Source organism: Epinephelus moara, chromosome 3, assembly GCF_006386435.1.
Source record: "Epinephelus moara isolate mb chromosome 3, YSFRI_EMoa_1.0, whole genome shotgun sequence".
Classification (NCBI taxonomy): domain Eukaryota; kingdom Metazoa; phylum Chordata; class Actinopteri; order Perciformes; family Serranidae; genus Epinephelus; species Epinephelus moara.
This window is the reverse complement of record NC_065508.1, coordinates 2,738,127-2,747,188: the sequence shown is the minus strand read 5'-3', so window position 1 is coordinate 2,747,188 and position 9,062 is coordinate 2,738,127.

The window sequence follows — 9,062 nt, the reverse complement described above, 5'->3', positions numbered from 1 at the left end:
CGCTCTGAGCATCCTCCCTCATACACAGACATGGAGTCATAGCCCTCACCGTGCGAAGTATGTGTGTATGAGGGGTGATTAGTGCCGCAAAGAGGCAGGAGGAGTCTGAGCAGGAGTTGTGTCTTAATGGGAATGAATGACATCCAGATTGCTGGATTTTGGTAAGAATAAGAGCTGAACAAAGCTTGGCTGAGTGGCAGCACATGTGCCCCTTTTGCACCAAAATTAGTAGCCTATGTGCATGTGGGTTTTTCAACACAGGTAAACCCACTAAAAATAGGAGAGTCCTTTCCCATTGTCAACAGACCAGAGCTGTGTACAGGGCTGCAGCAGACAAGCATGCATTTCTGTGTGTGAGTGTTTTTTTTTTTTGTTTTGTTTTTTTTGCTGTGTCACCTTCAGTGTCAGGTTAGTAAACAACAGAAAGCACCATGGAGGCTCTCTTACTTATTCAGTCTTTCTTTCAAACTCGGTGCAGACTAATTTGGATCGACATTTGAGCACTGCTTGGATAGAGACAGATGGTATTTTGTGGTGGCACATCATTGCGTCTGGCCAGTTAAGGAGCCAAAAGTAGCACGTTTACCCAAGATGTGTTTCCATCAATGCCAATTAGAGCTGGAGCCAATAAATACCCATGACTACTGCAGAGTAATTTGACCCTGGTGTGAATTCCGTTTACACCCTTCCCATTACATTAAAAAGCCAGTTGTTAGCAGGTGTTAGTGGGGTTTTGTGCAGTAGGAAAGAGGCTTTGCAGCTGAGGCATGAACAAGCAGAAGATAGGTAAGCACATACAAAGAACAGTGCCAACTGTTTTGTTTTTAAATACTACTTCAGTTGGGGCGTCGGTGGCGTAGTGGTAGAGCAGGGGCCCCATGTACAAGGCTGTTGCCACAGCGGCCCAGGTTCGACTCCAGCCTGTGGCCCTTTGCTGCATGTCACTCCCTTTCTCTCCCCCCTTTAACACTTGTCTGTCCTGTCAAATAAAGGCTAAAAAATGCCCCAAAAAATATCTTTAAAAAAAAAAAAAAACTACTTCAATTGAGATTTTTGGATCATTCAGTAGTTTCACCCAGTTCTCATTCCCAGAGCTTCAAATACCACCACGTTGTCACACCCCTTGGTGCGTGATATTGATTCCAGAGGCATTCTTTAGCATATTTACCAGACTCACCTGGTTTTAAACTGCCTGCAATGTAAACCCATGAGTGAGAAAGTTGGTGTAGGGTAGGAGGATGGGGAGGTGGATCGGTCAAACAAAACCGGACTTTAATCCAGGAGACCACAGCTCTGTGTGAAACCAAAGGTTGATGTTGTTTTAACGTTACTACAATTATATATCTACGTTCCGTGTAAAACTGAAATTCAGTGTTGTTGTATTGTTGTCAATGTTATGCAATTCATGTATAGTCACTGATGTCACTCACATGATGCATTTACATCAAGTTACGTTATGGAACAAACAGTTATTTTAACCCAAAACATGATCTTTTTTCTAAAACTGACCAAGTTGTTATGTTGCCTAAACCTAACCATGACTGTTCACGACATTAACCACATGTCACAACTGTTTCAGCTGTGTGTGTATATATATATATATGCTACACAGTGCCCTGTGTGTCACCATGAGACACCCAGGGGTGTGACAATGTGTCAGCATTAGTTTTGCTGGCCATCTAACCACTTACCATGAAGTAGTGGTGATAATATACAATGGTGTTAATTGGTATACTTTTATATAATATAAAAATCTTCACCACTGTTGATGCGATGCAAACAATCTCATGTCTCATCAAATACATAGTCACCAGTCCAGTAATGGAAATATAAAAAGTACCAGGGTCTGTTGTATGACAGACCGTCCATGGCCATCATGGTGTGCATGCACTCATGGCTCTTAATTGGTCCAGTCTAAAATGTAGTTGCTGCAGAGCAGTTGATTTATGTCAAGTTAAGAGAACTCATGTCTATCACTGTTACAATCACATCTCCACATTTCCAGTAGGCTACTATGCCAGTTTGAGATTTGCTGCTGAGACTCAGGTCAATGTCACACTCAGTTATTTTGTTTCTTTGATAGTCTGGCGAAACATTACCAAACCAAATTGATAATGCAAGTGATTTTTGAATCCTTTGGTTTACTTTTGATCTTCAAGGGGCGTTATCATCATCCTGCAGACCAAAATGCCTCTGGACGCAGTTGGATAGACCTACAACCAATCAGAGCAATGTGATGTAGCGCTGAGCAGCAGACAAAGGTAAACAGACTACAGCATGCAGAGATGAGCTGTGATGGTGTAGCATCAATATGTCTGTGAACGTGTGTTGCCGTTTTTGTCATCAGAATTTAACAATAGTTCATCAACACAAAGTTCCACACCAGCTGCAGCCATCTTGGTTGTTTTTGAAAATGCCTCAATGGTGCTCCTCTTTACGTTAATGCTCGCTGCAGTGTTCCCAGCATGAATGTGCATAAATCAAAAATGACAGCATCATGTACTTTGCATTAAGCATAAAGGCTCTGCATCGTCTGATCACAAACATTTTGTGATCAGCCTGACCCAGGCCAGGTCAGCTAGAAATCTGTATGAACGGAGGGGGGACCAGACGTATCAGAGCAAACGAAACATGAGCTTGTAGTTCCCAGGCTAGTGATAATCATGTTTGAAACCGTCATCCCATCTGCATAGGAAATTTGCATATAAAATTATGCAAAAAGCCACCGTGACTTTTTCATCACTAAACACAAAAACAGCTCATGTTTTACAGCTTCAAAATGGTTGATTTAGAGCATAACAGCAGTGTTCTTGTGCAAAACTGATGGTATTATGATAGTCTTACTTATAAAATCCAAGTTGTCCGTGACAGTACGTGTCTTTTAGGCAACTGTGTTCATGGGCCCGTTACCATTCCCCTCCATAAAGAAGCCCAAACTAAGCAGTAGGAGTTGCTAATGCCATAAAGAGGATTAGATCCCTTGCTGGCTTCCCACAAGTGAACACTGTCAGTTGACAAAGCTGGAAGCATTGCAGGCACTGATTAGGCCCAGGACTGTGTAGGAGTTGATTAATGTTTTCAATAGCAGCTTCCCCATTTGGTTTTAATAATGGCACAAGCAATTGTACAAGTTCAGCCTTGTTTCTGCACACAGTAGCCCTTTTTAAACAGGAATTGTGCAAATTTGCAGGAAAGCCCAATCAGTCTTTTTTCAGCATTGGCAGTATAAAAACAAAATCGGGGAGTGCAGCAAAATGCTGCCTACCTACTTTTGTTTATACAGAATGCGCCTTTTTCGGGGCAATGGGGGGCGTGAGCAAGTAACAAAACGTGTAGCTCAGCGTGTGACGTAAACAGTGACGTGGGAGGGAAGCCGCGGCTGGTCAGTCCTTCGGCGATTCTCTCGTAAGTCGGCCCGTTCTTCACCGTCCCCGTCATCTGACGGTTAATGGCCTCTTCGTTTGCGAGGACAAGGAGGGCGCGCAATTCCTTGTCTCCCCAGTTGCTCATCTTTACAGTGTCTGTCAGGTTTGTGTTTCCCTCTTGCTACTAGCTGCTCGCTAATTCCTGCTATCAGCTGTTTCCTGTTTATCCACCGCCAGTGGGTCGCACGTGCAGTGTCATCAACAGCTCCTCCCACAAGTCATCAACAGCTCCTCCCGTGGCGGAAGAACGCCTCGTTCTTTTTAAACCGAAAAGATTCCGCCAATATGTCTACCCTACAAGGCGGAAAACTGGGCACCTTGGATCAACTCGCCAATCCGGCTCTGTGTGTCTAAACGCTCGCAGCTTGCCGGCAAAACGGCCCAACATTCGCCGAAAATCTGGCAGTGTAAAAGGGGCTACTCTCAGCACTGATGGCAGATACTTGTAAAAAGGAGAGTCTATTCATGCTCCATACTGTATATAACTTTTGTTGGGTCAATTGTGGTTTTGCCAGTCCGGTCCGGTGTAGGAGCTTAAACCGATATGATTTTATGCAAACCTGCTGAAACAACATTTGTCATTTTGACACATTCTTTTCACATTCAAATTAAAAAGTAGCCTACATCAGCAGGCTGTGCTGAATCCACCTAGTATTGCATTATTACAAGCAATAGCAAGCAATAACAGAGTGGCACACGTTGTGCTTGTTTACTATAGAGTTCATGTGTTTTTTTGGGTGACGAGAGAAGATGGTGGTTAGTCTCTCAAGAAAATGTAAGCTGTGCTAATATAGCAACATTTCAGATTTCAAGCCAACAAAAGAGGGGTCCTAACTGGCTGCAGGTGACACAGTGCCCGGTTCAGAGCAGGACTTTTGTCCAATGGCCTATTTCTATTTATTCCTGTCACTTGCTTTAAAAGCACCACAATGGAAGAGGAACGGCTGATTTATGAAGTTGAAATGAGGGATCATCCTGACAACACCTCCTTATTTCACTACAAAAACCAAAATAAGGTGGCAGTGCATAGCTGGAAGGAGTTGGTTATGTCTCCAGTCTGCTCTTGAGTGCTCAGCTGATAGGTACCTGGTTTGTTTACATGATGTAACAGAGGTGCATATTTAATGGATTCAATGTGGACAGGGAGCTCCAGTGTTATGCCATGTGGTGCAATAGTTGGACACTTGCCAGCTGTTTGAACACAGGGTCAATGTGTCCCACTCAGGAGTGACTGCTGAGTCAAGTGTGACACCTAGAGGTAATGCTCCGTAGACTGGTCCAGTCAGTGTTTGGCTTAGTATCAAACAGGTTTGAACATTTTTACACCAGCCCAACCCTATATACACCACAGTGCCAGTGGCTATTCAGACAATGATTTCTGTCCCTCTCCTCCAAGCCCTCGGGCACTAATCACCCCTCATACACTCCACTGTTTTCTCCTGCCGTCTTTGTCGCTGCTCACGCCTCCATCACACAAAGCGCAGTGTAGCGGTCACTAACGAGAGAAGGAAGCTGACATGCGCCTCGCTTTTTTCATGTATTGGTAAACAGCCTCAGGGTCTGAGCCTACATTCACTGCATGGACGCTCATTATACAGCAAATATGACATTTAAACCCAAACTCACACCAAATAAATACAATGATCAATACATGCACACGTTTTGTCTCCACATATTGGTTATCCTTAAGATGAGATAAATAGGTCCAACAACTTTACAGTCAGTAGAATAACTCGTGATTATTCTACAGCATAAATGATGGAGGGAGGCATAACATTTTACATGAAATCAATAGGCATGCATTCAACTTTTAAATTCCCAGAGAGCAACAAAACAGCATAAAGTGACAAAAACAAGAATGCCTGTAACCAATAACCAATTATGAACTGATATGAAACAAGCAGTTGTATGGGACCAATGTAACAGACACCCCAACAGTGCCAGCACTGACATTCTAGATAATCAATAATCATAAATAAATACAGGGGTGGAAAGCCACCCTGTGTGAAGCCTGATAATGTGACTGGATTTCACCTGTAAATGGAAATTAAAAAGACACATACAAGTGTGAAATATAAGGAAATATATGGTGCTAATAAACACCAGCTGTAATGCTTTTTTTTTTTTTTTTTTTTTTACCTTTATGAGTCATTTTTGCAGTAGATACCAGCCGGAAGGACATTTCAGCTGTACACTTGGTTTGCACACAAACACTTAGTGTGCAGTTACACACAGTGTCCGTCTTGTATAACAGCATTGACGTACATTAATATGAAAAGATTTGTCTTGTTGAGGGAAGCAATAATATGCAATGAATTACCTAAAAAAATAATGCCAAACCACACTTATATTAACCTCTCCTCCGTAGCTCATGTTGGAAAGATTCTGACAAAATCTTTATTATTTGCCACACAGAGAAGCACCCCAAGTTCAAAGAAAACATTGCACTGTAACAAAAAAGTTGTATAAAGCCGTTTGTTGGGGTTCAAGTGATGTCACTTGAGTCAGCATTAGTTTTAACATAAATTATAGCTGCTGCGCAGCGATGGGTTGGGTTCGGGCATTTTTAGGCAATTCTGAGCAACAAGCAGAAGAATTGGAAGACATTTAGGAATTTAGCAACACAATCTGCCTTTTGCATCGGCTGAGGCTTGAACTCACAACCTCTGAGACTAAGAATCAATTTCTATCTCACTGAGCTAATTAGTCAGTGACAATTCATGTGTAGCTTCACAAACTGACTAAGCCAGACGTGCAGGTTTAGCAGCCGTCCATGCATGGAAAAGCAGATTTCAAACCACTGTAAAAAATTCAGTTATCGAAACAAAAATCTGAAAATACACATATTGCATCTAGACAGCATGGAGATGTTGGTAATTTGTTTGTAACAATGATTGATTTGCTCCATAAGTGAAAAACTGATGTTTAAAATTGCCATTTTTACATTGACTCCAATTGTTCACATTAGAGCAAAATTCAAAATGCTGTCAAAAATTCAGTTTTTGAGATAAAATTCTGAAATTTGCCACACATCATCTACCATGACTCTAGAATTTTGTCATTTTTTTCATGAACATTGAAGATTTATTTAGCAAGAATTTGCATGTATATGTTTACAGTACCGTTTACAGTCAAACATTTTGATGCACTGTAGGCTCAATTTTTGATAAATCAAAAATCTGAGAAACATAGTTTTTGTAGGACAGTCTGAAGATGCTCTGTAGCAAGTTTGGTGTCAATTGAGCAAAAATTGTGGGAGGAGATAGGTTTAAGAAGTTTTACAGTTTTTGAAAAAAACAGAGTGATGAACTTCATAATTTTTAATAGGTTTAAATGTACAAAAGTTTCTTCAGTATTGGGGCTACAGTTTGATGAAAGTTGTGAAGTTGTAGCACGTATGGTTGATTTGTTATGAATTTTCAAAGTTTTGAACTTTAGACGCTTGCTGTAGCGCCACCATCAGGACTATTGGCTTGAGTTTACAGCTGAGGATATCTGGCATGAGACTGGACCTTTGTGCAAAGTTTGGTGAGATTTCACCCAAGGGAAGTATGATTTCCTCGGAAGAAGAAAGAAGAAGAATACCTAGGATTACAATAGTGTCCTGGCAGCTTAGCTGCCAGGACCCTAATAATCTGCGAGTGTGAAGCTAGAATGAAGGAAACTTACCAGACCTCTGTAGCCTGGTCTTCATCGCTGCGTAACTCTAGTGACTCGAGGTTAAATTCGTCACCGGTAGCACAACACACCCGAAACATGAACCAAACTTACAGCAGTCAAGTTGCATTATGGGTAATGCAGAGGGTGGTAAGAAGAATGCTTGGACTGAAAATAACAATTGTTGTGTTTTAGTTACTTATAATGAGCTGTTTATATCTACATACAGAGATGGTCCTCTTTCAAAGAGTCTGCCGTGTAGAGGGCAAGGCTTTGTCTCAACATTGGGGGGCACATGTGAAACTGGAGGTTTGGGGGTCCTCCACCAGAAAATGTTGTGCATCAAACACTTGATTTCCTGCATTCTGATCATTTTTCTGCACCAGTTTACAGTGTAAATATCTTTATTGTTGTCAAAATAAAAATCCTCTGCTGCTTTAATGATTTTATTGGGGGGTCAAATGTGATGCCCTCATCCCCTATGTCCCTACTGAAATCTAATGGTATGCACTATGTTGTAGTGTAGTAGCCCAGAATGAACAAATCAAACACTGGTTCTAGATAGGGCCTTTTGTGTTTTCATGTTGGCCACCGTAGTTCTCCCACACGCTTGGTACATGGGAGAAGTTTCAACTGATTGTAATCAACAAACTCACCACTAGATGCCACTAAATCCTACACACTAGAGCTTTAAATTGTTAATTGTGAGTCAAATAATACTGTATTATTGGAGCGCAATGCTAAAGCCTTATAAAGGGAAGCTGTTCAAGTTCTTTTGTCACAATCAGACCTGATTTGGCCCAGCTGTGCACCCCTTGTTTTCACACATAATGTTCTGAGTATTTGTCTTGCTTCAAGTTAAAAATCATTCAAAAAGTAAATCATTGTTTATCATCATTATTATTATAATATTATTATTATCCATAATAATAGTAGTAATAAATATTAGTAGAAAGCACAGTAAATTCGACTGGCTAGGAACTGCTACTGTAATTGTATGTTTACAGTTGCAGTGACACTGCTACAGCAGGAAAAGCACAGGTGTTACTAATAACATTAATGATGGCTCTGTGCTGTGGGTGTGTGGTCTAGTGTGACTGTGAGCCAGCATGCACAAGACCATGATACTGAAACACAAAAAATCAAATGGAATCAGCCATCATTATCAGTCCTACTAGTTATACCTGTGCAGTCCCTACTGTGAGATGTCAAAATGTCTTGCCTATATATGGAAAGGGTCTACTGCTGGTTTTCTACACATTTTGTTGTGGTGTTTTATGCGATAAGTAGATGATGACTGCTTACTATATTCTGCATGCAGGCTTTGTTTGCTGCAAAGTAAAATACTCTGAAACTTTGCTCATCGCGGCCCTCAGGCAGTGACAGGCACACTAATTAACCATTTAGAGCAATAATCTTGAGTGCACTTTTTCAGGTCAGCTAAATTGGTTCAGACATATTTCACAGAGTAAAATCAGCATCAGCACTTTTAAACTCAACAAGGTTGGTCATTTTCAACAGTAAGTTCAGTTACTGAAGTGCTTTACATTCGTACTTCCATACTTAATAATTAAACTCCACCAATATCAGAAGGAAATAATGTCCCTTTTCCCCACTACATTTAGGTGTGATGCATTTTTACAGATTAAACCACCCAGCAGTATTTAAAGTATTAAATTTAACCAAACTCTCCAACCCTCTAAACCAGTCACATTAAATGCTGCTTAAACATTATGGCACCACTAAGTATAAAACAATTGTGTATGATACATCATAATATAACATTATGAAAGGGTCCTTTCTACATGGGTACATTTTTATGTTGATGTTTTATTTGGTCTGTGAGGTACTCTGCAGGACTTTTACTTGTAGCTGACAATACTCTACATCGCGGTATCTTACTATATAATGACGAAAACTCTGTGTGTGTGTGTGTGTGTGTGTGTGTGTGTGTGTGTGTGTGTGTGTGTGTGTGTGTGT